Consider the following 25308-nt stretch of genomic DNA (forward strand, 5'->3'; position numbering starts at 1 on the left):
TTGAGTTTCCTGAAGTTGGCAACTATATTGTTTTTATGGGCAGGATATCTTTATTCTTAGAAAATAACACACAGGTTATTAGGGGAAAAAGACTGTGAAGCATGAAAATTATTCCTAAATGGTTCATAAAAACATTATGTGCATATGTATGAATATATGCATGTGTGGGGTGGGAGTGGCACGCAAGCCAGTGATAAAGCCAAACTCAGGTAAAATGTCAGCAATAGGTGAATCTGAGTCATAGATCACAGGTGTTCTTTATGCTATTCTCATTCTTGCAACTTTTCTGTGGCTTTGAAATTATTTCCAAATAAAAAGTTTATTTTAAATAACATTGTGCATGTCATCTTCAAGCTGTTAGAAGATGTAGCAGAAATTATTGAGGCAACAATAGAACTCTGAGATGAAAATTGTACCGTGAAGAACTTTTAAAAGAAGCATCACTCCGGGCATATTTTTATTGACTCTAAACCGCCAACTTTCCAATTATCTCATCATGAAAGTCTGCACACCCAGCAGGAACATCTCACGATCTTCACGTTGCTCCTTCAAATTCAAGCATGAGTAAGTCACTATTAAGTAAAATTACCCCCTTTCAGAAATCCTTCAAAATATAGGACAAGGGTAACAAATTTATTAAAGATAAAGAAATTGTAAATTTCTTTACAATTTACAAGATAAGAATTTACAAAAAAAGATAAGAAAAATTGTAGCAAAAATTTGATCTAAAGAACCATAACTCTAAACTTCTATTACAACACAGCATTAACCCCCAAAGCATGATAAAAAAATCCCTGAATAATAAGGCTGAGGTAGGCTCTAAAAGGGCTGCTAATTATTTGAGCCAAGGAATACATATATTTGGGCATTTTATCTACTTGGGATTTTCTGTGTTAATCTTGAACAGGAACTTTTCATGACAGGTGGGGTTCTCAAAGCAGATGCTTGAACAGAATTAGGGATGAGAGGTGTACCACATGACCTATGAAAGGAGAGGAGGAAACTGAGCAGGGGGAGAGGCCACGTGGCAAGCGTGACAAAGCCTCAGCCAGCCTGTTACGAGCTCTGAACCAATAACCGCCCTCAGAGTCGTCGTGCGTCATGCAGACAGCACTGGACGTGACTCTGTGCTCCTGCCATGCTCAGCCACTGGTTGCCAGATACCCGAGGGCCTGAGCAGGGTGCTGTCTGGAGTAGAGGCAGACCCTGAAAGAGCTGCCAGCTGGAGACTGTCTGCTGACCACACTCCCTGGAGCTCAGCAGCAAACCTTCCCTTGAAGGGTGATCTTGGTGCACGTATCCTTGTCTACCCCAGTTCACTCAGCCCCACTCAGCTCCTCTTCCTATATGCTCAGGGAGCAGCTCCTGCAGAATTCTGGACCTGTCTTCTTGGGGAATCTTAGAAGAGGGACTAACCACGAGCCCCAACTACTACTGTAGTTGGTCTTAAGGTCAGAATTCACCTATTATCTCTCTCCATCACTATTGATTCCAGGTTATTTCACCTTCAAGAGCCACCTCTGTTGGCTTTGATGGCTTGCTGGGTGGTGCAACCCAGGCCCTGAGAGGTCTTCATGGCTACTTACTCCAAGCTTGCTGAAATTTAGAGTCACAGTTGGCCAAAGGATGCCACAGGCATCCAAATGGATCATCTCATTTCCACATGTATTCTTTCATGTGCCTGATCTCCCCATAATGAGCATCTATCGCTTCTGCCGGGACAATGACTGTTCTTGCCTGCTGGCTTCTGGACACAAAGAGCACAATGTGCCCTGGCAGCATCCACATCTTAGAATTCCATGACCTCTTACCAGGTTCCCTGGCTAAAGTGTCCCACTGTTGGAAACCAGGCTTTTATCCCTGCACAATCCAGAGGACTAGGAACGGGAAGCATAAAGTCCTCCAATGAATCATGGGAAGTGATAGTAAGTGTGGCCACTACTGCTTCTACTTCTTGTTCCTGGGATCCAGTACCACATAAATAAGTGGTGCCAGATAAGGGTGTTAACATTGGCCTTTGCTGCCAGTTAGACATTCAGGGGCAGCAGTACCTTGATCAGCAAACCTGTGTCCAGGCTGTTGAGCCCACACATAATTTCCATCTCTGTTCATTTGCCCATTGTGACGACCCTTGGGTGGTCAGTGATGGAGGCCAGCTGACATCCACCGTCTCAATCATTGGTCCTCATCTATCTTCACCTACTCATTCAGAGGACGAAAGTATCTTTTTATAAAACCATATATAAGACTTTTAATTCTATGCTGATCACCCTCATTGATTCTTTTTATTTTTTATTTTTTTATTTTTTATTTGGTATCATTAATCTACAATTACATGAAGAACATTATGTTTACTAGGCTCCCCCCTTCAGCAAGTTCCCCCCACATTCCCCTTCACAGTCACTGTCCATCTGCATAGTAAGATGCTGTAAAATCACTACTTGTCTTCTCTGTGTTGCACAGCCCTCCCTGTGCCCCCCATGCACTATACATGCTAATCGTAACCTCATTGATTCTTATAGGAAAGGCAGTGAAAACGCTTACTGTGCTTTTATTCTATACTTATTATTTTATTTTATACTTACTGTATTTATTATTCTTATTAGCTTCTACTTTTTCTAAGACAGCAAAAGTGAGGAAAACTAATTAGGGGAAAAATTTAAGATCTTAAAATAGGATCTGTTTGTGTCCTGAAGTATTCTTTCGCTGTTTTCTTTTACAGAAATGGCATTATCAGGCATACAACTTCTCAACCAAACACCTGAGAGTCATTTTTTTTTTGAGGACCCCAGCTCTCTTTATTTTTATTTTTATTATTGTTTTTATTTTGGTATCATTAAGGTATATAAAGGTTTCTGAGAAGGGAAAATACAGAAGAACAAAATGTGCAAACTCTGATTCCTATAGCTCTGTGTATGTCAGAACCAAAGAAGAAGATCCTGAAAGTGGGGAGGTCTGGACAAGCTCATTGCTGTTGTTCCATCACGAGATATTCAGAACCCGAATACAGCATGGCTGACCACCTCCTTTCTTCCAAGTACTCTGTTCCCGTGGCTGCTACCCTGCAGGCATTTGGTTTTCCTTCTCTTTGCTGCTTCTCAGTCTCCTAAACCCACTCCTTCTCAACAGAACCTTTAGAACTTCCCATTTCTTAGGTCTCTTTCCTTATACCTTAAGTGGACATTTTTCTGTGCCTGGGTAACCTTACTCATGCTCTTGACTGGTTTTCATCTATGTGCTGATGACTCCCAGATGGCACTCTCTGAGGATCAGAATCATATACCCAGTTCTCTACTGGATATCACCACCCATGAGCAACACAAACCCACGTTCAACTCCGGCTGCTTGCTGTTTTCTTTTTCAGAAATGGCATTATCAGGCATACAACTTCTCAACCGAACACCTGAGAGTCATTTTTTTTTTGAGGACCCCAGCTCTCTTTATTTTTATTTTTATTATTATTTTTATTTTGGTATCATTAATCTACAATTACATGAGGAAAATTATGTTTACGAGACTCCCCCCTTCACTAAGTCCTCACCACACACCCCATTCGTCACTGTCCATCAGCATAGTAAGATGCTGTAAAATCACTACTTGTCTTCTGTGTTGTACAGCCCGCCCTGTACCCCCCACATTATACATGCTAACTGTAATGCCCCCTTTCTTCTCCCCCCCCCTTATCCCTCCCTCTCCACCCATCCTCCCCAGTCCCTTTCCCTTTGGTAACTGTTAGTCCACTCTTGGGTTCTGTGATTCTGCTACTGTTTTGTTCCTTCAGTTTTTCCTTTGTTCTTATATTCCACATATGAGTGAAATGATTTGGTGCTTGTCTTTCTCCACCTGGCTTATTTCACTGAGCATAATACCCTCCAGCTCCATCCATGTTGTTGCAAATGGTAGGATTTGTTTTCTTCTTATGGCTGAATAATATTCCATTGTGTATATGTACCACATCTTCTTTATCCATTCATCTACTGATGGACACTTAGGTTGCTTCCATTTCTTGGCTATTGTAAATAGCGCTGCGATAAACAGGGGGGTACATCTGTCTTTTCCAAACTGGGATGCTGCATTCTTAGGGTAAATTCCTAGAAGTGGGATTTCTGGGTCAAATGGTATTTCTATTTTGAGCTTTTTGAGGAACCTCCATACTGCTTTCCACAATGGCTGAACTAATTTACATTCCCACCAGCAGTGTAGGAGGGTTCCCCTTTCTTTGCAACCTCACCAACATTTGTTGTTGTTTGTCTTTTGGATGGTGGCCATCCTTACTGGTGTGAGGGGATATCTCATTGTGGTTTTAATTTGCATTTCTCTGATGACTAGCAATGTGGAGCATCTTTTCATGTGTCTGTTGGCCATTGAGAGTCATTTTTGACCACTTCCCATCACACACCATCCATTCCTACTTTGATACCCAAGTCCTGATACTTCCCACTGAATATCACTTACGTCCACTTCTTTTTATCCCCGGGTCACCTCCATTTCTCACTTACAGATTCCTAGCTGATCTCCCTGCATATATTCTTGGTCCCTCCGAACTGTTCTCTACATAGGAATGAAAGGGTTCAGAACAAGGCACCCCAACATATGACACTTTGGTGTCTAGACTATTTTGAGCTGAAGACAATCAAGACCCTTTGGGGCTAAAGAGTAGTTTTAGCCCCTCCCTTAACTACCTAAAAGAATCTAAAGTGGAGGTCTTTACCAGAATGAGAGTTTGCACCAGAGACAAATTTTATCTGAGTGACTCATCTGTAGACTAAGGCAAATGTCTAATTATCATGCAACTGCTCTGCTTATTGCCCTGCGAATTGCCTTCCTCTGCTTTGAACCACCAGGTCCCTATCCCATTCGTTAGCTCAAGATGACATATATGCCTCATTATACCTCTCTGTCTTTGAACCTCTCATGTATGTAGTGCTCCCGTACATATGAAATTAAATTTGATTCTCCCCTATTTATCTGTCTCACCTCAATTTGATCTTCAGAAAAGAAAGAAAAACCTTGAAGGGTAAACGAAAATTTTCCCTCCTCAACAATAACCAGAATAATCATTTAAAACGTGAAATTGACTCAGGTTATTTTCCATTCAAGGCCATCTGTGGTTTCCCATTACCCTCAAGATGAAATCATGAATCATTAAGATACTTCATTTCACACCATAGTTTCCCTAGCTCTTTTCACACCAGCCTATGCCATGCTTTCGGTTCCTTAACATGCCCTGCTTTCTCATGTCAAGACATCCAGCCATGCCATTTCCAGTGCTTGAAACCTTCTTTTTCCCCATTCCTAGCTAATTCCTATTTGTCCTGCATATTTCAAGTTAGACTGCCCCTTTCATAGGGAGGCTGTCTGGGACAGTGGTCCCACGTTTCTTCTCCCTTGCCCCCAGTCTGTTTTCTCTTCTTTCCTACCCTGCTCTGTGTTCCAGAAGGCTGAGACACACCAGCCGACTCACTGGGGCTCCTTTGCCCCCTGGTTCTGGCTGCAGTGGCCAATGGAAGCATTGCAGGAGCAAAGGACAAGGAGGGAGAGAGCTCAGGGTTACTTGTTCCTTCCCTGCTTTGGCCCTGGGGCTCTAGGAGTAGCTGTGTCCTCTTCTCAAGGGAGCAAGTTCTCACCAGAGGTATCCAGTGGCTTCCCCGCGACTGCTTGTCCCTAAATGACTTGACATCTATTGCTGGTTCACTTAAGTCTGTTGACACCTCTGAAAACTGCCTGATCTTTTGAGTGGAATCCTGCTGGAACCCTGATACACTCTTCTTGACTAATTGTTTTATGCTCCAAAGCCCTTTTTATTGTCTCTGAAATAACATTCTCCATCCATGTATGGTAGAACTTGTTCAAAGCTTGCCTTTTATACTTGATTATAAGTCCTATGTAAATAAAGTCTGTATTTGTCTTTTCACTGTTGTATCCCTAGCATCTAGTACAGTGGCTAGAATGCTGTACCATTAAATATATATTTACTGAATGAAAGAATAACATTGAATGATGATTGTGGAAATGAAGGTGATGTGTGGGACATGAAAAAGGTGGATCAAAGAAAACTACTAGGAATAAATAGTAAACTTGCTCATCTGTTATAGCACATATGAATTGCTCAAATGAAATAATTTATGTGAATAAGCTATAAATAATAAAGCACTATTTTATATTATTTAAGGAATTTTTATTGCTGAAGTTTACTCCTCAGAGTCTTCCTGTTCAACTTCTTGCTTTTTGTTGTAAGTCACCTCCAGGTTCAAGGAAACTGAGCCAGATGGGTGACAGCAGAGCACATGGAAAGAGGCCATGCATGTCCAGACACTCATGCTGACTATAGACTTGCAAAATGTCCTCAAATTCCAGCTGTGTTAAGAATTATTATAGCCCAAAAAGCTATGTCACATACATATTTCTTAGGAAATTGACTTTTCAGGGAATGTGGAGTTAGGTATTGAAAAACTGGCTAGTATTTCAGGTGAAATATTTAATGTCATTCATTGAACTCAAGAACATGAGAGTTGAAGATCATGCATAATTACCCTCTGAGGTAGAGAGTGCCAATGCACAACAAAGTTCTTAGACTCAAAAATATTGAGACCTGAGTATTTCAGGAGCTGACTGCTCATGCATGTGGAGCCCATGTGGAGCCCTATGCCAGAGCAGTCCTTCTGTAGGTCACACAGGCACCTCCCAGTGTATAGAAAATCAAGTGTAGAAGGGCAGTAATACTAAGAGACAGTGGACTTCAGAGCTTACCTTTTACACTTGATTATAAGTCCCATGTAAATAAAGTCTGTATTTGTCTTTTCACTGTTGTATCCCCAGCATCTAGTACAGTGCCTAGCAAGTTGTTAGAAAATAGAAAGAAAGATTTAGAAAAACAAAGAAAGATTATGGACATCACTAGACTTGGGAAATGCTAAGACACAATAAATGCTCTTTCACAAGGGGCAGGCTGGTTATGCTCCATCTATACTAATTTTGCCAGATCTTTCCTGAGCTGAACAAAAAAGACAGGAGACTGGCCAGAGGCATGCAGGCATGCCAATTTCCCACTGCTCTAATGGACTGCTCACCCACCTCTTTTTTCACACACTACCGTGCTTCACCTGCTCTTGATGGTCCCAGTATCTCCAGCTGCCCTCCAGGAAGCCCGCACCATTCACTGCCCAGACACTGATGCTTGCGTTCACTCACCCCAGACTCCAGCTCTACCCAGAACAGGTAGATTCTCAGGCACCCCCAATCCCGCCCCACCTCTCTGCGATTTCAGTGAATGTTGCTGCTGCGAGAATTATGGTATCACATGACCGAGCTGGTGAGACGGAATTAGACAAACAGAGGCAATGGACAGTGAAATTTCTGACACAGCCATTTATGAGACCTCCTTTGCATTCACAGCCTAGAATAGTGAAGTTTATAGAAACCCAGCCTACAAACATATCACAAAATATATATGCACTATCTGCAGTTTAATATCCTGCACGTTAAATTTTTAGTAAGTGGTATTTAACATCATCAAAATACTTGGAAAACATACAATCGCTGTTAAATTATGCCATTTAATATGAGCAACCACACAAAAACTAGAGTGACCGCAGAACAAGGGTCCAGGTGTGGACATTCCCTCTGGGCCTCTGAGTGGGGGCTCCTGAGTGACAAGCACAGCCTTGCTCTTCTGAAGTGAAATTGGACTAGAAACATTAGAGGGCGCATTTCCATTTACAAGTAAAGATTGATTTCTAAAGGAGCTTAGGAGGATCACAGAATTTTTCCTTTGCATTGTTCAGTGCTCCCAGGGGGCTTATATCAATACTCCTTGACCATCTTTTATGATGTGTTTTAGTATTTGTGAGGTTGGTCTAAATTCCTCTGCCCTGTGTACCTACAGAATGTGTTGATCTTGTTAAATAAATGTCTTATCAGTAAAAAAAAAAAAAAAAAAGAATAAAATGCCCAGTCTTTAGAAATGCTTATTTAAATTATTCTCATGGTTTCCTCAGTCAGGTTTTTTAGTCCCAAAAGTTGTGGGGTGTATGGGCAAGTTGTTTCTATCTTAAACTCTGTTCAGGAGAAGATGGAAGAAAGAGGCAAGTAAAAGATAGAAAATGGAAACAAGGAAGTGTGAAAGCCAAGGTCACATTTCTGCATTGATGTGCTGCTCTGTGACCAGACACCGGAGCTCACAAATCACATCTGTGCTGCATTACAGCTTGATTTTGGCACTCTGACTCCACAGGAACATCCAGGTTTTTGTTTTATTTCAATAGACTTTCTTTTTTAGAAGAGTTTCAGGATCACAGCAAAATGGAGCAGAAGGTACAAAGATTTCCGTGTCCTCCCTGCCCCCACACATGCATAGCCTCCCCCATTACCACCATCCCCAACCAGAGTTCTTCATTTGTTACAATTAACATATCATAATCACTTGCAGTCCATAGTTTACATTAGTATTAGTATTACTCTTGGTGGAGTACATTTCGTATACATTCTATGGTTTGGGCATATGTATAATGTTATGTATCCATCATTATAGTATTGAACAGAATAGTTTCACTGCCCTAAAAAATCCTCTGTGCTCTATCCGTTCATCCCTTCCTCTCCCAGGCCCTGGCAACCACTGATCTTTATTACATTCTCCACAGTTATACCTTTTCTAGAACCTCATAAAGTTGGAATTATGTAGTAGTAACCTTTTCATACTGGCTTCTTTCACTTAGTAATATGCATTTAAGTTTCTTCCAGGTCTTTTCATGGCTTGATCGCTCAATTCTTTTTAGCACTAAATAATATTCCATTGTCTAAATGTACTACAGCTTATCCAGTCACCTTCTGAAAAGCATCCTGGTTGCTTCCACATTTTGGAAATTATGAATAAAGCTGCTATAAACAGCCATGTGCCAGTTTTGTGTAGACCGAAGTTTTCAGCTCCCTTGGAGGAATACCAAGGAATACAACTGCTGAATCATGTAGTAAGAGTTTAGTTTTGCAAGGACCCACAAACTGTCTTCTACAGTAGCTGTACCATTTTGCATTCCCATCAGCAATTAATGAGAGTTCTGTTATGCCCGAATCGTGGCTAGTCCCAAGAACCACTGGACGACTCAGACAGCATGTAAAAACAAAGAGCCTTTATTAAAACAGAACAAGCTCGAGTTTGGGCCAATCAGCCCGACGCAGCAGGACTTAGTTTGGGAGCCCCTGTGAATGTTACAACAGGATTTTTATGCATTCAAGAGGGGCAGTTAGGGGGTTTCCTCTCAGGCAGAACTGGGATTGGTTGACCTTTAACTTTTTCTAAGCTGATTGGATTGGTTAAGGTAAGTTCTCTTTTTCTGTTTTTGTAATGCTCTTAGGGTTCTTTCCTTCCCAAGCCTGATTGGTTGAAGCGGGACATGGTTTTCCTTAGTAACTGATTCTTGGTACAGTTATGGGGTAAGGGTACAGTCATGGGGTAAGAGTATAGTCATAGGGTAAAGGTACAGTCATGGGGTAAGAGTATTTTAACTTCTCTAAGATGGAGTCTCTTTGATCAATCTTAAATTTTGCTTGGTTCTCTCAGTTCCTGTTGCTCCACATCCTTGTCAGCATTTGATGCTGTCAGTGTTCTGGATTGTAGTCATTCCAATAGATGTACTGAATTCCTAGCTTGGTTTTTGTTTGTTTGGTTTCGTTTTTTGTTTTTAACTGTTATGGCCTATCTCAGGGCTTTCACACATGCACAGGCTCCAGCTGAAGTCTTCTCTCGTCTGCATCAACTTGCCAAGATAACTTATTCTCAGGATCCTTCAGGCCCAGCACAAAAGTCCATCCCTAAAGGATGGCTTCCTTGAAGAGCGAGTTGGAATAAAGTCCTCCATTTACACACTCTCAGAACTCACTAGATTTTCTCCTTCCTAACATGTATCACAAACGAATTAAAGAATTATTTGTGTTGACTAATGCTTATCTCCCTCACCAGCTCCAAGACAGCACAGACACCTCTTTCTTGTTCTGCAGTGGATCCCTAGCCACTGGTGAAGTGCCTTCCACAAAGGAGCATTCAGTAACTCTTTTTTGAATTAATTAATGATAAATAAAAATACGTTCACAAATGAGATTTAGTGTCTAGATTTCTTTTGCCAGCCCAGTAAATAAGCTACACAATGAACATAGCTGTACAGAATCCCATTAAATATCTATGTTGGTAATCTTCACTGCTTATTTGATGTCAGGATTTGATTAGGGAATGCTATTGAATTTGTGAGAGGTGTCAGAGACTAAACCATAAAAATATTTTTAAAATACTGAGAGGTGTCAGAGACTAAACCATAAAAATATTTTTAAAATACTGTGGGAAAAATATAATATTGTGAGATAAAACTTATTATACAATTTTAGAAGAATAAATGAGTTGATTAAACCTTTCCAATAGCAACTCCCATATTAAGCACTTAGAGATGTTGGAAAAACCCTCAGAATGTGAGCATAGAACCAATAGGAAAAGGAAGCCAAGCACCGCTGAATTCCTTGTACTCAACCCAAGGATCACCTGAATCCAATGTCAAGCTATGTTGTCTGGAAGAGTAGAACACTGTATTAGAACAAAAATTAGAAACCAGGTTAAAGAAACCATATCTATGCAAACACTGAGACAACTTGGCTCTTCTTCCTGGGTGGGCTCAGTGAGGTATTTTTTCTTCCCCTTCTTGCCTTGAATTCAGCTTTCCTATTTAGGCCATATCTTAGGGACATCCTCTTCTACAATCTACACTACACATGCTACCCACAAAAGCATAAGCCCCTCATGTGAGGTGGTACAACACAAAGATGAAGAGAATGTGGGCACAAGAAGTCATCTGAGTTGATGTGAGAGAATAGTAAGTACCCTGACATCAGACATTCCTTGGGAGGATGGGCTCGCTGAAAGAACACGAGGGGGCTAAGGACACAGGGGACTTGGGGAAAACCCCATGTGTCAGAGGAGAAGGATCCAAAGAAGGAAATTCTGGAGATGCCAACAGCTAAATGGGAATGGAGTGATGCTTGGCAGTGACATGATGTCCAGACAGAAGATGGACAGAAATGATAAGACCAAACAGTGGTGCAGGAGTCCGAAGAGGAGGGTGATGGCCAGAGAGTAAGTCGTGGTCTCTGAAAGACAGTGCTGATCAAAGAAGTGTGAAAATATTGGGGAATATCTAATTTGAAGCCAATTCTTCTCTTCAATTAAGAAACCTTGCCCAACGAACTGAAGGAACAAACCCTTTTTGTACCTTTTGTGTACTGTCCTGAAACCAGTACTTTGCAATTATGAATCATAATTACTAGGGTAACCAGTGAGAAATTCAAACAGTATTAGAACTCTTTAGGTTCCAGAAAAATGCTGGTATCCTTGTGTGATAGGCAGAATTCTAAATATATTCCCCAAGATTCTTCCTCTTGGCTTTTTAATCAAACATTAATCTAGCACTGCTGGGGGAGGGTTTGCAGATGGAATGAAGGTTACTAATCAGCTGACTTTAAAATAAAGGAATTATCTTGGATTATCTAACTGGTTCTAATATAATATATACATAAGCCCTTAAGAGCCAAAGATTTAAGGCAAAACAGTCAACAGAACTGAAGCAGAAGGAGAGTTAAAAGAAACTCAAAGCCTGAGAAAGGCTTGACCCAATGTTACTGACTTTGAAGGTGGAGGAGACCACGAACCAAGAAATATGGGAAAGACTGACCTCTGGCCAACAGCCAACAAGGAAGCAGGGACCTCAGTCCTGCAGCCACAAGGATCTGAATTCTGCCACCAACCTGAATGAGCTTGGGAAGGAATTAATACCCATTGCCTCCAGAGAGGAACACAGCTCTGCCAACACTATGAATTCAGCCTTGTAAAACCAGAAGCAGAGAAACTATCCAAACCAAGTCAGATTTCTGACCTACAGAACTATGAGATAGTAATTTTCCACTCTTTTTAAGCCACTAAGTTTATAATAATTTGTTATAAAAGCAATAGAAAACTAATGCATCTGACTTGCCTAAGCTGACACAAAATGAAGTTCTTTGTTTTTTTCTGATTATGAAAGAAATATACTTTATAGAAAATTTAGAAAACATCAAAAAGTGAACACCAGATTCTTCATAGCAAAGATAATTGAGATCCACACCATTTTAGAATTAATGTTTAAATCAGTCACCACTGGTCTGCACCGCATCCCTAAGTACTAACTAGGAGAGAATAGACAAAGAAACTAAATAAGAAATTAGCAGTTTTATTTCATAACTAGCAAATATAGAGGCCCTTGGTCAATGTGGATTCTAAAGTTCATCCCCAACATCAAGGTCAAAAGGCCTCATAGGTCTCTACAGGAATCTGAGCCAGAGAATTTCATAGCTCTCAATTGGACACCCAAATAAAGGAAAATACATGGAGAATGAGAAGACATCTTCCCCACAGAGGTGATTTCCAGCCTTGGAGAAGTTATTTTCAGCTAAATGGAGATTAAGAGGCAAAGAGTCACTATGTTTGGACACAAGGAGACCCAAGAGAGACAGAGACAGGGAGAGAGAGAGAGAGAGAGAGAGAGACAGACAGACAGAGATAGCCGTGGGAGGGGGAGACTCCCATCACAACAGAAGTGCTGAGTAAACAGAGGGTCTGCCTAGCCCAGGTGATGTGTCTCTTCTCCCACGAAGGGATGTTAAGAAACATCCACTGACACCTGAGGAAGGACTTTTGGGTCTCAAAGTACTCCCACATTCACACTGTATTACTCAGAGTTCTCCAGAGAAACAGGTATATATATATATATATATATATATATATATATATATATATATATATATATATATATATATATAAGATATTTATTTTAAGGAATTGGCTCAAAAAATTGTGAGGGATGGCAATTCTATCAGGCTGGAAACTGAGGGAGTTTGTTATATTCTTGAAGCAGAATTCCTTTTCTGAGAAATCTCAGTTTTTGCCCTTAACTCATTCCACTGACTAGATGAAGCCCATCCATTACACGGAGGTTAATCTCCGACTCACCTACAACTGATTGTCAGTGTTGGTCGCGTGTACAAAACGCCTTCATGGCAACCTCTAGACTGGTATTTTGATTAAAGAACTGGGTAACATAGCTTGATCAAGTTGACACATAAAATTTAACCATCACACTTATAAATCACAGGTAGCAACAACAGATCAAAGGATCTCTTCTGAATGCATTTAATACTGAGAAGTTTTATTTCATATCTGCATATAGATTTCTTTCGGAGTGTTTCATCCAAGATGTCAGTACATTTCGCCATTTATTTTAGTCTGAGGAACTAATAAAATGACTTCTGTGATTTTGCCTCTATCTGATACTAACAGGCTATAAAACTATTCTAGTAACTGATTTTTGCCTTCATGGAACTTGGATGGTCCTATTAAAAAATATTTGTTTTCCTGATCATGTGTCAAAGTCCAGCTTAGACATTCCCCTCTACAAGGAGTTTTCCTGGATCTTCCCAGCTGCAATTATTCTCCTTGTTTGAAATGCCAACATCTATTATTTTACTTATTGAGGTTTAGCTGATAATAGAGTCTCTGGGATATGCATCTGCTCCTTTACTGGACTAGAAGAGAACACACATGGTGAAGGCCTAGCATGGGTTGAGCAAAGTGCCTGCCCCATGTGAAGCAGGTACTTAATGTACATGTCCTGTTTCCTTAATTTTGGAGGGACAAAGTGTCTAATTTATCTTTGTAGATTTCCATGACCCAGCAGTGTCATGCATATGCTCAGAAAGCACTTGTTAAAGTGGATTAATTGTTTAATTCCAAATCATCAAATTCCAAGTGAATTAAAAATTACAAAATCATGTCTTAGATTTATGAACACAGACTCGGTTCTTGATTATTTATTTTTTTAATAGGACCTAAAAATGTCATGTGTAATTGTGCACTTGGCCTTTTGTAATAATGGTCATCATGCTGACAGTGATGATGGTGGCATCGTATTGTCTTATCTGAATTCATAGGTGCATGACGTATCTCTTTATGGTACTCCCTTCACCTTCCCAAAGCATGGCTGCTTGATTCATAAAAGTTATAGCTGTTTTTGTGCTTTTTCAATAGACACAAACCAGCATACATAACATCCTCTTAATGTTACATTATCAGATCCAAGAATTGCCTTTATTTGTTGCCAAAAGATATTTCTACTCATACTTAATACTGAGATGGAAGAAAATCCTGCTGCTAACAACTAAGATGTAATTTGTTTCTACATGCATATTTTACTTTTTCTAGCCTATTTCTGTTAGGGTCCCCGTTCTGCCTTCTCCTTCAGTGAGGATGCACCTCTGTGGCCTCAGCTGCTCTCCGGCCTCCAAAACCTCCATCTTCAACTGCCCACAACACACTCCTCCACGAACTTCCGGCCAGCAGCATCTGTGAAGCTCTTCCCCTCCCAGAGGGAAATAGAGTCCTCTCCTCCCCATGTCGCTAGTATCATCGCTAATCATGAATCACTAACGCCATCACTCTCCTCTGGGTCTCCCAGGCTCACCCGGGCTTAATAACCCGGCACCGCCTTCTGTTCCTTCCTCTCCCTCACGTCATCAGCATTCACCAAGTTCATTCCACTCTTTATTCCCAGTTCCTCTCCATTGCACCCTCCCCTTCCTATACCACTGTGGGTAAAATGTAACATTTCCAGAATATCTCGCCTGGCTTTGGTGCATTTGCACATCCTCAGGGGTGGAGAGAAGTTCATCTCCACGTCAATGGGTAATTACCTGGGCAACTGAGGGCGTGTCTGAACCTGAGAGGTTAAGGGGAGGGGCCAGCTTACTTGCTTTCATCCAGAGCAGGGGAGAGAGAAGGTGCTGGACTGCAGTTTGTAAGCAATAAAATGGGTTTTAAACTTCATTTCTCCTTTTGACTGATTTTGGTTTTTAGACATATTTTGCCCTGGGATTTCCTCTCCTCGGACTTACAACCACCCTGCATATTTTGGATTCTTAGTCACTCCCACATAAGCTAGTGTAACAGTGTCTAAACTATTCCTAAAACAGCAATTTTTATCTGCTGTGTTCTTGCCACAAAACCTCAATGACTTCTTAAGGCCAAGATAAAAATCCTAATATAAACTGACTTATCTACCTCTACTTAAATTCTACTAGAACTTGGCATAAACCTCAGTTTTTCTCCTAATAATCTCCTGCAAAAATAAATTTTTATTTCTTCCAGACACTCCTTTTTTTTCCTTCTACATCCAGCTCAACTTTCTTCTCCCTCCTAAAGCCTTCTTTCAACCATCCAGCTGGAAAAGACATTTCCTTCCACAAAATTTCTCTACGTGAGTGTTTATTCCTCTCATCTAACAATAATTATTATCTGCGGTACTTCAGGCTGTGTATGTCATTTAAATTTCCTTATATTCCAGTTTCTACATCTGGAATGTAAATGCTGAGTCTGAGGAATAGTAGGGAACAAGAGACTTAAATTTTCCTATATCCTTTAGATACTTAGCATGATATTTGGCATATAAGTAGACATTAAATAAATAATTGTAGGTTCAATTGTTTTCATTCTCCCTTTCATTTCCATTATATATGCTGGCTTCTGGATCTGAAATATCCTCAGTGTTTGGCTGGATTTAAATAACAAAGTGATACAGGAGAAAACAAGAAGTTAATCCATTTCCCCCCTGTGTTTTGGCTGTTGCTTTTCAACCAAATAATTTTGCTCATATTGTGAACGCAAGTGTGAAAGCAGACTCAGACATTGCATCACAAATTTCTCATTAATCATTCCCAAGAAGCACAGCATGCTGATGAAGTCTTATTCATAAGTATTTCCTGGAGAAGAAAAAATCTCCATCAGTTTTGTACCTCTGTCTTTTATTTTGAAACATGGAATGTTGGCCTTTGAACATTTGCTGGAATTTACCAAATAGATGATGCCCAAGTCAATGGCTTTATTAATGTTATAAACTGAATAAAATGGGTACTCACAAAGCAGAGAAAAATCACCAAAATGGTACCCTGATCATTACAGCCCTGAAATGATCTGAAAAATATCATCTCAATTTTCCATTTGTGTTTCATTCCTCTAGGTGATAAGAATAATGTGGATTTTAGCTCTGCTAATCACCTCCAGCTAATGATCTCATTAATCCTCCAGTTTTGTCATATACACCATCAGTAGCGATGTGTCAAGAGCCATAGGAAGGAAAAGTTCATGAAAGCTGAAAGGGAAAGACTATGTCTGAACTGTGGTCTGTTATGGGTGAATTAGGTTCCCCCTACAATCATATGTGGAAGTCCTAACCGCGGTACCTCAGAATATGACTATATTTGAAGATGATGTCTTTAAAGAGGTAATTAAGCTAAAAATGCAGTCATTAGAGTGGGCCCTAATCCAATGTAACCCATATCTTTGTAAGAGGACCTTAGGACACAGATGCACAGAGTAAGACCCCCTGGAGACACAGCAAGACGGCTGTCTGCAAGCCAGGGGAGAGTCTCAGGAGAAACCAACCCTACAGATACTTTGATCTCTGACCTCTGGCTTCCAAAACTATGAGACAATAAGTTTCTGTTATATAAGCCACTCAATCTGCATTATCTTGTTATGGGAGTCCTAGCAAGCTAATACATGGTCCAAAGGGAGAAACAATGGAGAAAAAAGTAAAGCTTTATACTGGTTTGTTTGCTTTCAATTTGTAGAAGGGGATTGTGAAACTCTTATTACCAGTACAAATCTCCTTGATGTGGGTGACTGTGATGAGTTCTGGACTCCTTCAGGAAAGGTAGAAGACAAGACTGGCAGGTGAGCAGGAATCACCTCCAGTGCTCCAACTTCCACTGCCTTTCAGGGGCCTCACACTTCTCTCATCACAAATGTCCAACTAAAAGAGGTTGTTGTGTATTTTTTCCCTAATGCACAACACATAGGGATAGCGGCGTTTTCCCCTCCCTAACTCCTGAGGACCATAACTGACCATAGCTAGGAAGAAATAGCCTTGTAAACCCAAGGCATGACTCTGTTAGTGAAGGTTGCTCACCTGTTTTCACCCATTAAAGCAGGATCTTGTCTCCAGGTACAGGTAGGACCCAAATGTCGATGTGCAATGATTCCCAAAGGTTCCTAATTTGTGGGTTTTCTGTCAATGATAAAAGAATTTATTAAAAATTGCTTCATCCATTTGGAATGATGAGAATATAAAATACAAATTCATAATATACTTTTCTGTCTTTTCATATTTTTTTCTCAAAATATTCTAAGTGGCTCAGCCTACGCTCCTTAGTTGAAAATGTGGACAGGTTGCCGTACAGACATTGTTAAACCAACTCAACAGGATGTATCCAGGGTTCTGGATACCTTCTCTGCTTCTTCCTACGGATTTGGAGATCAGTTCTAAACTGTGTCCGGGACACAAGGTCTGCCCCAGAATGAATCTCTTCACTGTGTCCCTCACTGAATAGAATATGCCTTCCTGATCACGGAAAGTCTTACTCTTTCTTACTAAGCCTGGCAGTCCCTCTGCAGGAGAAAATTTAAAACCTGTTTGGGAGTAAATTCTCCTTTAGCTTCAAGTCAAACTAAACACATTCCCACTTGCACAATGCTTTCTACTTTCTGTATAATATGATTAAACATCCCCAGGCAGCAGTAGCATAGAAATTTGCTTCAAGCCCAATATCCTCTAGGTTACATATGAAACATACAGGGTATAAAAGAGAACTTTTATTTAAAAATAAAAAAGAAAATCTGCTTCTATTAAAGTATAGTCAGCACTTGACTTTCTCTAAAATTAATAATTTTATTAATGATATCAATATAAATTAATACCATTTGAAATAACACTAACTTCATTATCAGAATGTGATAACAAAGAGCTTGATTTACTTTTTAATGGATAGTGTAATAGAAAATTAAGTTTAGGTTAAGCTGTCAATGAGGAAAAACATTGGAGATCTGTAATTATGTGGAAATTTCAAATGTGGGGAGTTATCAAAGGCTGGGGTCACTAGGAAAAGGTCTTCAACAAGGCTGTATATCACGGGACCTTCCTCCACAGAGAAGTGCGCTGAATTCTACCAAAATAGCAAGTCACTGACAAACAAAATATACCCTGCAACCTCAATGTACTGATGCATAAATAATATGATAGTGGGTCATTTATCAAGGCCAAAGGCGTTGGCACTAAAGCTCATCAAAGCTTATATACAAAACAAAATGAAAGTGCGAATGTCGAATCCTAAGGTGATTCTTTGACACTATAGTCAGAACTGTGTTCTGTATCTCTGACCTGTCATAGGTGCCCTCTCCAGTTAACTCACCTATGGTTGTGATAAACCAACTCTGTAAAAGCATGAAGGTGCCTGTGAGTGGGTATATTTCTCTAGGGACAAAATTTGTGATTAATAAAACTGTTAAAGGGGTTGTGGTAAGGGGGAAATGGGGAGTGACTAATCAACAGGCATAAAGGTGCAGCTAAGCAAGATGCATAAGCTGTAGGGATCTGCCGTACAACACTGTACCTGGAGTCAACAATAATGTATTATATGGTTAGAATTTTATTAAGAGGGTAGAGCTCATGCTAAGTGTTCTTAGCACGGTAAAATAAAATAAAAATCAATCTGTTAAAAACACAGTTCTTTGTCTTTGGAGGAAATTCTTAAACCTTCTTCCCTGAGATCCTAAATTGCAAAGATATCAGTTGTTACATTAGGCAATTTCCCAAATTATCCTAATTATCAAAATTCCCCAATGTCCTCCCATGTCATCACTAGTGGGATAGCAGAATTACCATGCAACACTGAGATGTACAAAGCAAATGTAACTTCTTTCCATTGAACTGTATTAATCTTCCTCACACATGTCTACACACTGAATAATATAAAGAAACAGTAACTTTAACCCTGTTCAGTGCAATAGTTTAAACAGTTCCTTTAGCTAAATGCTTTGTCACTCTAAGTAATATGGTTAGTCTCTGTTCCTCCTCCTGCTTCCTTCTCTACAAAAGCGATAGGTAGGTGAAAAAAATATATATCAGGAAATAAAGTGTTAGAATAGCCAGTTGACAAAGGGCTCTACGTGCCATGCTAAGAAACTTGGACACTGTTCTATGGAAAACAGGAATTTATTTGAGCAATTTCAGGCCAGATTTAGGTGGTAACATTGAAACATCTACTGCCACCTTCTTTTCTCCTTGCCGACCTCCCACAGAGAAGGTTGGAGAAAAATGAGACATGTGCTTGTTAACCAACCTTCTAGCTAAGGGACCCAAGTCTATCCTATGAACTGTGAGAGGAAATCTTTCACGGGCATCCTGTGAAAGTTTTGGCTTCCTAGAAAAAGGAACAGAAGTTCACAAGGCTTTGAAATATGAAGACTTTGAAGTAAGATACACTGCAGCGTTGTAGTGGCCACTTTGCAGCCAGGGCACATCAGGCATGAGGACAAAAAGCCAACAGTGAATAATAGCAAAGAAGAAACAAAGAGCCAGGGTCCTGCGCGGTATCATGGAACCACTGAATCAGCCCTGGACTGATGACTACAGACAAACTCATATGTGAGAAAACTTGTGGCACTCAAATCACCACTAGTTGTGTTTTCTCTCATTTGCCGCTGAACAAAGCACTCAAAATCAATGCAGTGTGACGCAGAATCCTCTACCCAGAGTGGGGATTTGAAAAGAGCAAGACCCAAGTCAGAGACTCTTTAGGGAGTTGTTGCGATAACACAAGCAAAAGATGAGGATGGGACCTAAATAGAGAGGCCGGGTACACAGAGATGCAGAAAGTACAATTTCTTTAGGGTGGCTGTGGAAAGAATGTAGGACAGAGGATGTGTCAGGTTTAGGTAACTGGGCCACAGGATGCAAATGTAGCAGATTTGAATGTGAAGATGAATTTCAGTTTGAGAAATGTCAAATCTGAGCAACGGCAGGTAGAAATATCCTATGGGCAGATGACCTTTAGGAAAAACATTTCTATCTAGTGATGCTGCTTTGGGGTTCATTAAGGTCACACCTAAAACGACTAGCATGGGGGATATCACCCGGAGTGATAAGGAACTGGAGAGGCCAAGGGTAAGACCTACAGAACACCAAGGTTTAGGAAGGGAAGAGCCGAATCAGGAGCTAAGAATGAGAAGCAGCAGCAGGTCTAAGCAGCTGGAATGTCTGAACTAGTTTATCCTGGCTGAGCCTTAGCCTTGTGCATAAAATTATCAAAAGATAATAGCATCAGAGAAAGTCTGAAACAAAAAACAAACAGAATTTATTGCTTTCTTGAGTAAAGGAGAGCCATACTGGTCAGGCATAGTCTTACTGAGGAAAGCAAATTGCTAATCTTACATAGATTTTTGTGGGAATGGTTTTGTTTGGGTTTGAGAGGTAAGAGCGGGTTGATGTCAACCTTCAAAGAATGTTCCCTGGAACAAGTCTACCTCCAATTGTCTCCAAGTGTCAGTCTCTCGCTGACTGGTAATCTTTCAAAGGCATATTCAGTGAAGGGAGTTGTGATGGACCAGTCAGCATTGTTTAAAACCAGTGCTGGAGTTTGTTTGTTAACACACACAATCATAGAATGGTTGATGATTAATTTAAGTTTAAAACCTGTTCCTCTTGCTATTGCCATAGCTATAGAAGAATCACACTTTTCCTAAGTTTGGGGACCTTCTTATTCTCAAAGTGAAATACTATAAAGATCAAGATAGATAAGGATTTACAGGCATTCCTTTAGGTTTAGCTGAATTTAAGCTCAGGAGCAACTTCAATGGAGTGGACGAGAAACTAAAAAATTACAATTCTGCACTAGCATAGTCTTACAGTTTTCCCCCAAAGCAGGAAGCCAAAAGGAAAAGGCTGGATCAAGGACAATAGAAATGGGATTGGTAAAGCAAAACTAGCATTTTTTGAGGGCCTGCCATACACTACAAACTTTGCTAGGTACTTAACATCATCATCGCATTTCATTCTCATGATGATGCTTTAGGGCAGCCGGAGGAGCAGTAGTAGTGTCCCCATCTTACAGAAGATAAATAACATTACAGGACATTAAATAACATGTCCAAGGTCATGCAGCCAATGACTAGCAGATAAATAGATGGAGACCAGGCTTGTGTGGACTCAAAGGCTAGGCTTGTGCCGTTATACCATGGTGTGGCTAAAGAGGAGGTAGATGAACTATGAGAAACAGCGGCTCCATCTCATCCAAACTCCCCTTTCTCCTCTTAAGCTGCACCCCCTAACCCTGCAGGGCAGTGGCCAGCAATACAGATGCAGCTAACCAACCTGAGTGTGCACCAGACCCTCGGAAATAGAGCCCAGTAAGGTCATGGCATTGTTTCACATGTGAAGAATGACTGAAAAGCATCTATTTCTTTTCACTCACCATAAATTTTAAAAATATTCATTGCTCTGAGTGTTTTATGTAGGTGGCTATTAAAACTGCGCAGAAGTTGGCCAACTATCAAGCAAGTTGTTTTCTTGACTGATAGCTACTCAGGCATTTATTTCTTTACAAGTACAAAATGATCCTTTCTGTAAGAGAAATCTATAGTTCATGAGACAGTGTTAACAATCTTGAGATTTAAATGTGTTACTCAGTAAACAAAATGCATATTGGTAATCTGGTAAAGTTTATTATTATTATTTACACTTCTTAATCCATCCTAGATTGCTAACTTTCCTTTCTGTGTGTTTATTGACTACAAACACAGCTGAATCTGACAACTACAACATATAACACTCTTGAGCTCCCAGAACCTCAGTCTTGGGGAACAATTGGATTGGCAGTGCCTTTGGAAAGGCTGACGTGCCAGCTCTCAATTCAAGCTATTTTTGTCCACTGTCCAGTATGACCAGTCAAACAAGAAACCCCCCCTGGACTGAGCTGGCTGTGCCCCTGAAGGACCTCCACAGGGATTTCTCATATTCCCTCAGCAAGGAGCTCCACACTGGCCATCTCACTTAACTGAAACATTGAGCCCCTGACTTTGTCTTGGACGTATCCAAGTACATCCTGGTCTGTCTACTTAATAATAGCAGCTTCGAATACAGAAGACAACTTAAACTTTGTAACAGCATGTGGAAGAAAATGCTCCCTTAGTCTTCCTTACCATGAAGTCTGCTGTCCACAGGACTGTGGAATACACCAAGAAATTCACGATAACAATTTTTAATCATTACGGCATTTCACTTTGATTATGCATTTATAGCATGTTAGAAAGAGACTGGAGGAAGCCCAAATATGAACATCTATAATTAATTCAATAGGAATTATTCACCGAAATGTTCTGTCTTCATAATTAAAAACTACCACTAAATCCCACCTCTGTTTGTGAATTAGCTGAGAATTGTCCCATTTAGATTAATACAGCCATCTTTCAATGCATGTCCTATGGGGATATGATCGTTCCATGGCTCAGTAGCTCCAGATGGGCCCTTATCAGGCCCCCCTAAAATAATACTACAGGGTTTGGAGAAAAAAGTTTGTAACAATTATTAAAAGCAAATCCCTGCATCCGAAAGCACCACACATCTTTACAAAGAGAACAAATAACTTGCTCTGCACATAGACAAAAACTGAAGGAAAAAATCTCCTGCCTTGTGAGCTAGGCTGTAGATTGACACAGGCTCCTGGGGGCAGAGAGGTCTACAGATTCATGCAGCAAAGTGACAGTCACTGTGGAAGAGATGAAGGGCAGTTCTCTAGGACCATTATCAAGAAGACATGCAGGAGGCCGGGAGAGGCAGTACTCCCTGGCCCAGAGAGAGACCTTCGAGGGAAAAAATGATTCCTAAAAACAGATGGGCATGAGTCAGATTGATTAATGATTAGCAGGGCCAATTCCAAAATGGGAGAGAGCTCTCCCTCCTGGTGTGGTTCTAAGTGAAATCTAGTGGAAGACAGGAAAGGGATGAAACCGATGTCAAGGCAGTGTATCATCAGTGTGACCTGGGCCCCAGGGGTCACCTGGTTCCCCTTCATGGAATCCAATGTTTCAGCAAAGCTTTCTGTTCCTCTAAGCGGAGAAGGCAACAGATCAAAAACTCCACTCCGCTTATGGGTCCCTACACAAGTGACTGCGAATGGAGTGTCTGAGATCTATAATTACCTTAAGATAATCCCAGTAGTTGTCCATACAAACTTTTCCCTGGGTTGCTGTAGAGTAAATGGAAATTCCATGGCCAGGATTCTGACCTGACCCTGGTCTGCTTGCCCACTGTGCACATGCAGTGCTCGCAGGTGCAGGCTTGCACACGTGTGGGCAATAAGCTATTATTGACTTCATATAAAAAGCTCTTCCACCCTGTGTTCTGGGGCTGTGGGGCTGCGAGGCAGCAGAGAGACGTGGAGGCAAAGCCCAGCTGGCTGCATGCAGACTTGCCCTGAGGCAGATGGGATTCTAGCGCTTGACCTGCCACCACGAAAATAAAGCTGGGTAAAAACGCTTTTACTCCCTATGTTTCGTTGTCATTTTTCATTCTCACCGAAGCCAGAGTGAACTTGCCAGAGGCTGAAACCCAGTGGTGAGGCAGTTGCCCTTTTTAAAAATCAGAGCTCTGGAGAAAAATAAATCACAATTTAACATGACACAGAGGGGATTGTAGGGAAAAACCAATATTGGGCAGCAGTTGAGTAGAGACCCAGGCTGAAGGCCCTATTTGAAGGTCTTAAAAGTTCAGCTGGGGAAGCAAATTTCCCCCTAGATAAGAGAACCTGAAGGCTCTTTTTAGAATTTCTAAATATGATATCTAACAAATGCAGTCACACATGCAGGCTAGTAAAAAAAACAAAGCAAAACAAAAAACCTATGAGCTCCTCAAAAAGATGAATAGCATCAGAAGCCCACCGAATCAGAAGCTCAGAAGCCAAACCAAACTCCTTTGACTGACTTTCGTTCTAACCCCCAGATCTCTGACCCATGTAACATTTTAAGGGCCGAATAACTTAAAATTCACTGTTACCTGATTCAAAATAAAGCTGTTCTTGTCAAATGTTTTCAGTTGTTATTTTGCTATTCTCTGGAAAAACATATCTTTCCATATTTGTCCTTAAGAAGATGTCATACATAGAATGGAAGATAATTAGATGCACTTCCAATCTGCTAAGACTGGGACAAAAAAAAGAAAGTTGGGTTTTACTGTATTTATATTACCCTCCCATCTGCCTCGTCCCTCATGCTCCTGACACACATGAATCAGTCAATGCTTGCTTGAAAAACACGCTCAGATTTTCCAATGAAACCATTATCAACACACAAAGATCATGAAGCAACAGTTAATAAACTGCAGCAGAGGTCTCCTCGCTTTTAGTACCAAACACAATGGGCCCTTGGCCAGTCATTAAGCCTGGAAATGGTTCACCAGTCTTCTCTTATTTCTGCTCCAGTGAAACCTCTTTCAGTAGACATCCTCAATAAACGTTAGAATTATTTGATGTTGTTTCACAGATTTGCCATCTATGTAAATTGACTTAATATGTGCCAAGAAGGGTTAATTAGCCTCCCTTTTCTTGATGCTGTATTTTTCACAACTACAGATACGAAGACATTTCCAGTAGCTTTTGAACCAGGAACTCCACATAGTTTCTCCATCGAAGTAAAGCACGGAGGAGTTTACTGCGGGGAGTGACTCCTGCACCCGCTCCGCGCTGCCCTCAGCCCTCGGCGAGCCGCCCACACCCTGACGCCCTGTGTGAGGCCCGGGCGCACACCGCGGCCCCACCTGCGCCATATTCCCGACTCCGGCCCCTTTGTTTCTGTTCCAGCTCCTGTTTTCTCTGCATCCCTCTCTTTCTGCTTGTTCTTCTGGCTTCCTTGAAGAATGTGGCTCTGCTGCTCAGCTGGTGCTGAGGCTTCACCGCATGCCTGTGATGTGGAGGGGAAAACGGCGCAAAGCAAAGCTGGGATTTGCTTAGACTTTGCTGGGACTTTGGATTTTACTTCAACTTCTCTTAACAATTAACATAATTAGCTAGTGTGCTGTGGAAATTCAAAGATGTTGTCTGCTTCAAGGAAGTCTAAGTAAGTGACTACAAATGTAAATGGCATGATCAGTTAGCAAATCACAGCTTCCAAGTATAACCATTAATGACAAAACATGGATTTCCACCCAAGGACCTGCAATACGAAGAAATGTGTGTCTATCAATAGGAGGTTTAGATCTTTTCTATAAAATAAAAGCTCATCTTACCAAAATTAAGATACTCTGTTTTTACTTTGAAAACCCCTATTAGCCGAAGGGGCCAAATCACCGGAGCTCACCAACCCTCGGTGTTTCAGCAATAAGTATTCCATGGCCATGACTGACTGCATGGTGACCTTTA

Source organism: Manis pentadactyla, chromosome 12 (assembly GCF_030020395.1).
Source record: "Manis pentadactyla isolate mManPen7 chromosome 12, mManPen7.hap1, whole genome shotgun sequence".
Taxonomy (NCBI): Eukaryota; Metazoa; Chordata; class Mammalia; order Pholidota; family Manidae; genus Manis; species Manis pentadactyla.